Genomic DNA, 10,925 nt, shown 5'->3' on the forward strand with positions numbered 1-10,925 from the left:
GGGTCATAGAGGTATCATATCTACTTTGCGTACATTGACTGAAGATTTGTATTGGCCACATATGGACACTGATGTATCTAACTTTGTTTCTGAATGTTTGATTTGTCAAAGAGTTAAGAGACATCATGGTAAAGAGTATTGATTACTTATGCCTTTATCTATTCCATCAAGACCATGGGAATAGATTTCTATAGATTTTATTACTGGTTTACCTAATACTAAAGCTAACCATGATATGATTTGCACTATAGTAGACAGGTCTAGTAAACAAGCATATTTCATTCCATGTAAGAAAACTTTAACAGTATCTCAGGCAACACAATTGTTTTTTAAAACTGTTTTCACTAATCATAAATTACCAAAAGTTATTATTTTTGACTGTGATTTTAGATTTTGTAACAACTTTTGGATTACTTTGTTTGCTAATCTAGGAACAAAGATTGATTTCTCATCTACATTTCATCCTGAAACTAATGGACAAACAGAAGCCACTAACAGTACTATTTTAGATCTTTTACGTGCTTACACTATTTCTAAACCACAAACATGGGACACACATTTGCATTTACTACAGTTTGCATATAACAATACACCACACATATCTACAAAGAAAGCATCGTTTAAAGTGATTTATGGTTATAGATTGTCTACACCTGTTGCATCTTTATCAAATAGAATTCAGAGTGCTGATGATATTTTCTAATATAAACGCTACTATTTTTGATGAGGTTAAAGACATGATTGCCAAAGCGCAGCAATTGTATACAAAACAAGCCAATAAGAAAAGAGAGGCAATGAATTTCAAAGTTGATGACTATGTTTGGTTAAGAATAGAAAAACGTAGATTACAAAGTGTAGATAAACACCCAGTTGTGAAATTAGCACCTAGATTCTATGGACCATTTAAGATCATTCACAAAATCAATGACAATGCATTCAAGTTAGAATTACCACCTCACTGGAAGTTCATAACACATTTCACATTAGTTTATTATGACCCTTTAGAGACCAATTATCTGTACACCCTGTTTATGAAAACCCACATTTGTTAGATGAACATATTGAAATAATTGAACTTGAAGCTATCCTAGATACTGACTTTATGACCACTAGAACTGGCCGAAGATATTCTAGATATTTAGTCAAGTTTAAAAACCATCCTGTTGAAGAGGCCCAGTGGATGCACACTAGAGACTTAATGCTTTCCCCACTCTGTTAGCTCCACATTGAGCTAATAGCAATTGAGGACAATTGCTATCCCACCCCGGGGGTATGATGCCAGGAGACATATTTTACGGTGGATTCCGTGCCACTATGGATTCCATGAGGTTTTACGGTGGATTCCGTAAACTTTGTTGACCGGGGCTTATACACAAAGTGGATTCTTTGTGTGAGAAGTTGATGGGGACGCCTATTCTTTTCGGGCGTTTCATTAATTTAGTGTGTACATGGGTGATTCCATAGTGGGTGATTTCGTAAAATACATATTAAATTAATAAACGTTTATGAGTTTAGAGTGCACACTCGTAATAAATTAAGGTTGGGATTGATTTCTAACCAGTTGATTTATTTATGTAGTTGAAGAGCGCTAGATATTCACTTTTGTCGGTTTAATTGTATTATTTTACTAACGATTGTGAATGCTTCAGTTGATGTGTAGAGATAGCAGCAGTGGGGGCGGAGGAAAGCATTGGAGGATAGTGTGTATTCGAGTTATCATTTATATTTTGATGGGCGCATACCTTAGGCATGGCGCCTATATTTTGTCGCGCCTATTTATTGAGGCGTTGGATATTTATTTATTATTTTGTATGCGCATGGGCACACGATTATGATATTTGTATTTGGACATTGTATTGGGTATGACTTACTCTTTGGGTGCCCACCCATTAGCTTTATTTCTATTTTGTGCTAAAGCAAACTCAAAAGCCAAAAGCGTACTATTTTGTAATTTGGGCTATTATTTGAGCTTGAAGATGATTAATACATAAAATACATGCTTTGTGGAGAGCTCACATAAGGCATGGGGGGAGATTGCACCCAATTGGTTTCTTGTTCATATCATGCATGATTTCTACCTTGAGTTTTGTGCAAAAAGTAGAGTTCTTTTGTTCTTGGGGACCTTCCAGCATTCACTACGCGAGCATACAACATTCGATCTGCGCACCACATCTTCTCTCATTCTCCAGCCCTCCATTATCCCCTTTCTTCCCATTACACTATCCCAAACCCTTCCGCACCATCATCCTCTCCACCCTTCTTCCTACATCGTCACCACCATTATTCCTCCACTTATGTGTACTCCCCCCCCCCCCTCCCAACCCCCATTTTGGATTGGGATGCAACTCTAAATATTAATGTCTTTAATTATTTGCTTCATATTAGTAGCTTTAACTATTTGGCTAGGTGATGCCCCTTCTACATCCCTTACTATTAGGAGATTAATCCCATTTTTCTAGAGGCCAGAAGTGCTCATTCTCTCCCTCACCACCCTTACAGGTTTGCCAGATGGATAGGAGTCTCCTAGTTATGCACATGAGTGTGGTCATCGGTGGGAGAGGACAAATCTTAAATGTAGCTCAATAGGGTACGAATACCTCTCATGGATGAGAAAATAAGTGATGTGATTATGAATAATGAGGAGGAGAGGGCGATGCCTCACATGAGAGAGTTTTGCCAACAAGTATTTAGGCACAATGTTTAAGACCATTGAAAAAATATACCGGAGGGGAGGAAGGACAATGTGGTAGCATCCTTGCATGAGGAGTTCTTGTTACCTATGGTAGTAGAGAGGTTTTCCACAAGATGGATGATGAATTGTATATGTGCATAAATGTCACACAGACGATCAAATGCACACAAGACAATCAAGAGTAGCACTTCAAAGCGTGAATGGTTATACACAAAGGATCGGGGGAGACTCAAGGAAGAGACCATAGACACTCCAAGAAAATGGTGAAAATAGTGGGAGTGGTTATACGCAAAGGATCGGTGGAGACTCAAGGAAGAGACCATAGACACTCCAATACAATGGTGAGAATAGTGGGAGGCTCCAAGGGAACGATTCGAGATAGGAGTCGTGCATCATCTGGAGAGTGGCGACCATACAAATTATTTGGAGGATTTTGTACGTTTTCGTTTGGTTGTTCTCACTTTTTTATTTGAAATACCATTTGTACTAATAATCTTATTTCTAACAATGCTACTTTATTTTCTTTGTAGGAATCCGTTGCAAATTGGGATCCTACAGCTTTGGAGACTCGTCGATACACAAAGAGACACAGTCTCACTGCACTCATTGACATTCTATGCACATAGCAGCTAGTAAGTCATGTCTCTTTTTTGTTTGCAATCATTAGCTTTTTTATGATGCATTCTGTATTATGCATTAATATATGGTAGTTTATATTGGAGAGTCTGTTTGATGCTGCATTGCATTGCGACAAGCTCTCGGATGACAAGAAGCTCTAGGAGTCGCTTGAATTCGTGGGGCACACATCCTTTCATTTTTTAGTCTTATGATCCATGTAGGCTCCTTTTATATAGTGTTCCTTAGATATATTTCTCATCCTTGGTGTGAACTTGCATTTTGTGATATTTATAGCTACATTTCCATGTTTGTTTTGGACTCTCCTCTCTATCATTTCATGTAGTTTTAAGGGTTGTCATAATTCCTTTTGTACTTATTTGAATATTGAACTAATGACTCTTTTTTTCTAGCATCTCATGATGTATGTGTCTTGATTATGATTTTATACTCAATTTATAATTGCTTTATGAAACATTGTTCAACACATCGTACTAGAAGGTGGCAGGGCCTACCACCTAATTTTTTTTCTCTATAATTGTCGCTATTAGCATTGCTAATTTACTGCATACGTTGCTATTAGTGTCGATATATATGTTGAAAAGCATCACGTTGCTAATAGCAATGGACATGTAGAGACATATATACTAGCGCTTTTAGCGACGACAAGGGTAAATTTTTAGATGAATATTTTCATTGCTTTCAATATTGGTATATCGCCTATATCTTGTTCCTCTCTCTCTCTCTCTCTCTCTCTCTCTCTCTCTCTCTCTCTTTTATACATAATTAATAATCAATAATATATATACACAATTATATATATTTTATTGATCATTAAAATATTAATATTTATAATATACTTATTAAAATTATCATTGATATAAAATAAAATAATAAATAATTATTAAAATAATAAAATATATTTTGATGTTGTAGATTATAGCTATATATTAATATATATACATAATATATAATACGTATATATATTATGCTATTTATTAAAGTATATATATATATATATATATATATATTAATGATTAAACTTAATCATATATATTTATGTATTAATAAATATTATAATTATATAATAGAGTGCCTAAATAAGTAAAATTACACATATACACACACACACACACACACACTTATATATTAATGATTATAATATGTATATTATAATCCACATGAAGATGAATAATAATTTAATGATCGCTACACATAAGAATCAAGTATTAATATATAATATGAATATAAATTATAATGATATGTATTAACTATACATCAAGTATAATTTACATAATGATATTAATTATAATAATAGTATGAAATGTCACACACACACACACACACACACACATCCTCTTCTTACTTATGAAGGAAAAAGGGAGAAAAGTGGAATAATAAATGTAGAAGAAAGAAGAGAAAAAGAGAAGGCTTTAGGAGGTGATGAGAGATTCTCATGTGACATTCCAAGACATTCGAATTATAAGTATAAAATAGAATGAATGTATATGTATTTGTGTATGTGTATGTGTATGCGTATAGGTGTCTGTGTATAATATGGGCATGTCTATTTGTGTGGTCTTGTAAATGCATGCCTCTCTCTCTCTCTCTCTCTCTCTCTCTCTCTCTCTCTCTCTCTCTCTCTCTCTCCCCTTTTTCTTCCTCTTGTCTCATGTCTTCTCTTATCTCATATATGTGAATGTTGTATATACATGTAAAATATTACACAGCGCAGCGAACAGATTCTGAAAAAGAGATAGAGAGTACACAACAGATAAGAGGAGAATCAGTAAATTCTTTAATTCCAAACAACTGATACAAAGATGGCTTTGTCCACCCGTGCGCTTCCACTGTGTGAAGCTTAGATGGTGATCTAGACAGAAGATAGGTGAAGAGCTTAAGGCTAGCTGGAACAACAACTCTAAGTGGGTGAAAGATAATTAAGAGACGGTTGCGAAGCTTTTATAGCCCGCGAAGGTCGTTAGGTCGATCTGCTGACAACCTACCATATGAGCCTCCACTAGTCGGCCAGGGAATATTCCCTTTACCATCGGGCCGGGCGCGCTGCCCCCGAACCCCCGCTAGGGGAGCCGCTGGCCCCCCTGGGACCCCCCAGCCAGGGGCTGCTTCTGTGGCCCCCGGACCCCACAATAGGGGCCCCTTTTAACTCCCTTACACCGCAACTCGATGCAATACCACCTTTTTGCCATCCGGTCACATAGACCTCATCTGATATACAAGTCAGGACTCAACCAATGTCCGAGCTCACATTTAGCTTCTCCTCATAATGGGGGCCTTACAACTTTGAGCACCATGGATCATTGGTAGCACCTAACGAGGGTGGGGCATTGATCATATCTAACACCCCCCCTCAATGTCCACTCATAGGTGAATTATCTCCTCGGCCCAATGCCGAGTCTCTGAAGATGAACTTGAAGCAGATCCTTCGTAAGTGCTTTGGTGAAGATATCTGCTCCATTCTCCTCTGTTGGATAGTAGACCAATTCCACTATCCCATCCTCCATCAAATCACATACATAGTGATATTGGATCTCTATATGTTTGGTGCGTGCATGAAACACTGGATTTTTGGCAATGGTGATGCAACTCTGATTGTCACATCTCAGCACAGTTGGTTCTTCATCCTGCACTCCCATATTCCATAGAATCCTTCTTAACCATACGGCTTCACATGCAGCAAAACAAGCTGCCTTGTACTCTGCTTCGGTAGAAGACAATGCCACTGTTGGCTGCTTCTTACTAATCCAAGAGAAAATTCCTGAACCCAAAGAGAAACAATAACCAGAAACTGACTTCCTGGAATCAATGTCTTCTTCCCAATCTGAGTCACAGTTCCCCACAAGAGAAGTTCCGAAACTGTATGTGATACCATAGTCAGGAGTTTTCTTCAAGTACATGAGCACCCGCATCCCAGCCTTCCAATGACTCTCATGAGGTTTGTTTGAGAACCTGCTCAAAACACCAATAGCTGGTCTGGTGTTACACAAGTAGATTAGTCTACCGACCAACCTCCTATACCTCCCAATGTCTGCTAGTGCTGATGTATCCTCGACGGATAACTTTGCATTCACCTCCATAGGTGTAGCTATCTCCTTGCACTCGGCCATGCCAAATGCCTTCAAGATCTCCCATGCATACTTCTTCTAAGAGATGAAGACCTTGCCAGACTTCAATCCCCAAACAATAGTGCAGCAAGCCCAAGTTTGTCATTTCAAACTCAGAACTCAAAGCCTTTCGAGTTTGGTTGATCATATCTTCATAGTCACCTGTAATAATAAGGTCATCCACATATAGGACAATCACTACAAAATTTTTACCATCCCTGTAAACATACAAGTTAGCATCTAAGGCACATCTTTTGAAGTTTAGGTTTAAAAAGAACTTATCTATCCGCTAGTACCATGCTCTGGGGGCTTGTTTCAGCCCATATAATGCCTTCTTCAGCTTACACACTTTGTTCTCAGAATGGGGGGCCTCAAACCTTGGTGGCTGAGCCACATACACCTCCTCCTTGAGGTCACCATTTAAGAACGCTGACTTAACATCCATTTGGTACACTGGCCACTTCTTGTGGGTAGCCACTGCAAGTACCGTGCGAATAGTGGTCATTCTAGCAGTTGGGGAAAATGACGCTTGAAAATCAAACCCTTTAACTTGTGAAAATTCTTGGTCAACTAGTCTAGCTTTGTAATTTTCTAAGGTACCATCAGCCTTGTAATTTACCTTCCAGATCCACTTGGTGCCAATAACCTTCCGCTTTGTTGGTCGATCCACTAGCTCCCAAGTGTCATTCTTCATTATACTGTCATACTCTGCCTGCATAGCAGCCTTCCATGATGGATCTGCAAGTGCTTCTTCTAAGTCAGTTTGCTCCTTTACTTCTCTCATAATCTCAACCATCAAGGCCATATTGACTATGTGAGCAGAAGCCCTCCTTTGCTCCTCTATTCTCTGAGACCTCCTTGGTCCTCAACAGATGCAGGCATAGGATTATTGTGGTCATAGAGCTGCTTCACCCAGCGCGGCAATGGCTTTTCCGGTGGGGTGATGTTAGGTTGGTGAACTTTTTCCTCATCATCTGAAGATGATGCTTCCTCCTCCTTAAGGATAGGGACAGCTCTCGAGACAGGTTCATAGTGGACTACTTTTTCGCTTAATGATAAAGTGGAAGAACTTGCCTTCTCCTCCTCCATGGTATGCGGCTCCTCCTTGAACACCACATCATGGCTCACGATGATCTTCTTTGCCTCTTGGTCATATAATTTGTAAGCCTTCTGCTCATCACTATAACCTAAGAAGATACATTTTCTGCTTTTTGGTTGTAACTTGTTTCTCTTCTCATCTTGAACATGTGCATAACATTCACATCCAAAAATTCTGAAATGTGAGACAGATGGTTTCTTACCAGTGTAAGCCTCATGGGGTGTTTTTCCCTTGAGAGCCTTTGTGTAGCTCCGATTTAGAATGTAGACTGCAGTATTAATAGCTTCAGCCCAAAAATGGTTAGGCAATCCCTTGCCCTTTAGCATGCATCTTGCCATCTCCACAATGGTGCAATTCTTGCATTCCACAACACCGTTCTGCTGAGGTATGTGAGGCATCGTCAATTGACGCTTGATCCCTTTGCTCTTGCAAAAGCCTTCAAACTCCTTTGAATTGAACTCACCACCACCATATGTTCTAAATTTCTTCACACTTTTCCCTGTTTCATTCTCAACAAGTTTTAGCCATTCTTTAAACTTACCAAAAGCTTGAGCCTTATCACGAAGGAAGTACACCCACATCTTCCTACTGTAGTCGTCGACAATCAACATAAAATAAGAAGATCCCCCCAAGGCCTGTGTAGGCATCTTACCACACAAGTCAGCATGCACCAACTCTAGAGGAGCCTGTGCTCTATTCTTGCTTTCTTGTGGAAATGCCTTTCTCTGTTGCTTGCCCATCATACAAGCTTCACATGGTTCCTTCAATTCAGTTATTGTAGGTACGTGAGCAACCATACCTTGCTTTTGCATCTCCTTCAACACTACAAATCCGATGTGTCCAAACCTTTCATGCCAAAGCTTACTTGTGCCCAATCCAACGGTGGCTGTAAGAGCACTTAGCTCATACAGGTTGTTCCTTCTTTCTCCTTAGCCAACAATTGTGCCAGCACTATCAAGAATTTCTACACCTGTCTTCTTGAACCTCACTTCATGACCAAGATCAGTTATGGCAGCAACGGATAACATATTTCTTCTGATTTCGGGAACATACAACACATTTGAAAGCTTTTTGACTTCACCATTTGCAGTAACCGTCACAGTGATGGATTCTTATAGAGGCTGCATAGAACTATATAGACCTTTCTTGTTGGTCATGTGATGGGAGGCCCCACTATCCAACACCCATGAGTCAGTGGTAGATTCTTCTTGCGCCGAGGAGCACACTTCCTCAATGGTCGCCATGAATAATTTCAGCTCTGCTTCAGTCGTATTGGCTGTCTCTTTCCCTTTACTTTTAAGGGTACCATTCTTTTCATCTGCCTTCTTGACACGACAATCTGCAATTGCATGTCCTTTCCTCTTGCAGTAGAAGCACTCTCCTTGAAACTTCTTCTTTCCGCCCTTCTTCTTTTTGTCACCATCATTTTTGGTGGAGGAACCACCTTTGTCTTTTGCATTGGCAGAGAATGCAGCATCTCCATTGTTGCTTCCTTCTCGAGCTTTCAGCCTCAACTCCTCCTCCGTTAATAATGCACAAAACTCCTCAAAAGTCAAAGCTTGAGGTCTCACCTGAGTATTAAGGGCAGTTACTAGTCCATCAAACTTTTGTGGACAAATCCGAAGACACCTCCGAGCTAGCTCTTCGCTAGTCTTTTGTATCCCAACGCCAGCCATCTGGTCGTGCAGATTCTTAATCCGAGTGATGAAAGCTTCAACCGTCTCTCCTTCAGCAAACTTCTCCACTGCTAGTTGATTCTCCAAGTTTTGAATCCTTGTTTGGTTTCGTGTTTCATACTGACTCCTTAGTACATTCCAAGCCTCTGATGCTTTGGTTGTATGCTGAATCAAAGTCAAAACACTGTCAGAACAGCTTGTAACTAAGGTACACAATGCATCTGCATTCCTTCGTTTCCAAGCTCATAGAAGATCTGCATTCGGAGGAATCATCACACTAGGATTTGATGGGTCGGGGGTAGGCTATGGTTTTGTGTCAGTCCCCAGCATAGTCTCCAGAAGCTCATAAGAATCAAGGATAGTTGTAATTTTGAACTTCCACAAGATGTAGTTTCTACCATCTAACTTGCCTTCGCTAAAGGTTGGTGGACGAATCCTCAGTGTTTGAATAGCCGGTACAGCAACACCACCTCTTGCACCACTTCCTGATGTGCCAGAACCGCTTCCGGAAGTCGACATAGTTTCTCTTTGCTGTTGAAGCCTTTGCCTCTTGCACACTCTCCGATCTCTAGAGCCCCCTGGGTTCTGATACCATGTAAAATATTACACGGCGCAGCGAACAGAATCTAAGAAAGAGATAGAGAGTACACAACAGATAAGAGGAGAATCAGTAAATTCTTTAATTCCAAACAACTGATACAAAGATGGCTCTGTCTACCTGTGCGCTTCCACTGTTCTGAAGCTTAGATGGCGATCTAGATAGAAGATAGGTGAAGAGCTTAAGGCTAGCTGGAACAACAACTCTGACTGGGTGAAAGATGAGTAAGAGATGGCTGCGAAGGGGTTTAGCTTTTATAGCCCACGAAGGTCGTTAGGTTGACCTACCATATGAGCCTCCACTAGTCGGCCAAGAAATATTCCAAGAAATATTCCCTTTACCATCGGGCCGGGCGCGCTGTGCCCGGACCCCCGCCAGGGGGGCTGCTGGCCCCCCTGGGACCCCTCAGCCAGGGGCCGCTTCCGCGGCCCCCGAACCCCACAATAGGGGCCCCTTTTAACTCCCTTACACCGCAACTCGATGCAATGCGCCTCAAGTTGCTATCAACTTAACCACTCTGTCTAACCCAAAGATTAGACCCACAACAGTCACCTTTTTGCCATCTGGTCACATAGACCTCATCTGATATACAAGTCAGGACTCAACCAATGTCCGGGCTCACATTTGGCTTCTCCTCATAATGGGGGCCTTACAACTTTGAGCACCATGGATCAATAGTAGCACCTAATGAGGGTGGGGCATTGATCATATCTAACAATATGTGTGTGTATAGATGTATGGTTTGGATGCATTGCATGTAGTTGTACATATATGCATTTGTATGTGGATGTGTGTGTTTACATATGTGGGTGTGTGCATGTCTATAAGTGTGTATTTTATAGGTATGTATCCATTCTCTCTTCTCTCCTCTCTCTCTCTCTCTCTCTCTCTCTCTCTCCATTTTCTCTCTCACGCTATATATGTTCATATGTGTGCAAGTACATATGTGTTGTTTTTTACATGTGTGTCCAATTGTTTGATCTCATAAGCATATGCATGATTCTGTCATTCTCCTATCTCATAAGTATGTGGATACTCCTCTTGTTATTTTTCCATTCTCTCTCGTCTCCTCTTTATTTTCTTGTCTCCTATCACTCTTTTTTCTCTTCTTATTCTCTCT

The sequence above is a fragment of the Lygodium microphyllum genome, chromosome 9 (genome assembly GCF_053477565.2).
Source record: "Lygodium microphyllum isolate KBCC chromosome 9, Lygodium_microphyllum_v1.1.10, whole genome shotgun sequence".
In the NCBI taxonomy this organism is placed as follows: Eukaryota; Viridiplantae; Streptophyta; class Polypodiopsida; order Schizaeales; family Lygodiaceae; genus Lygodium; species Lygodium microphyllum.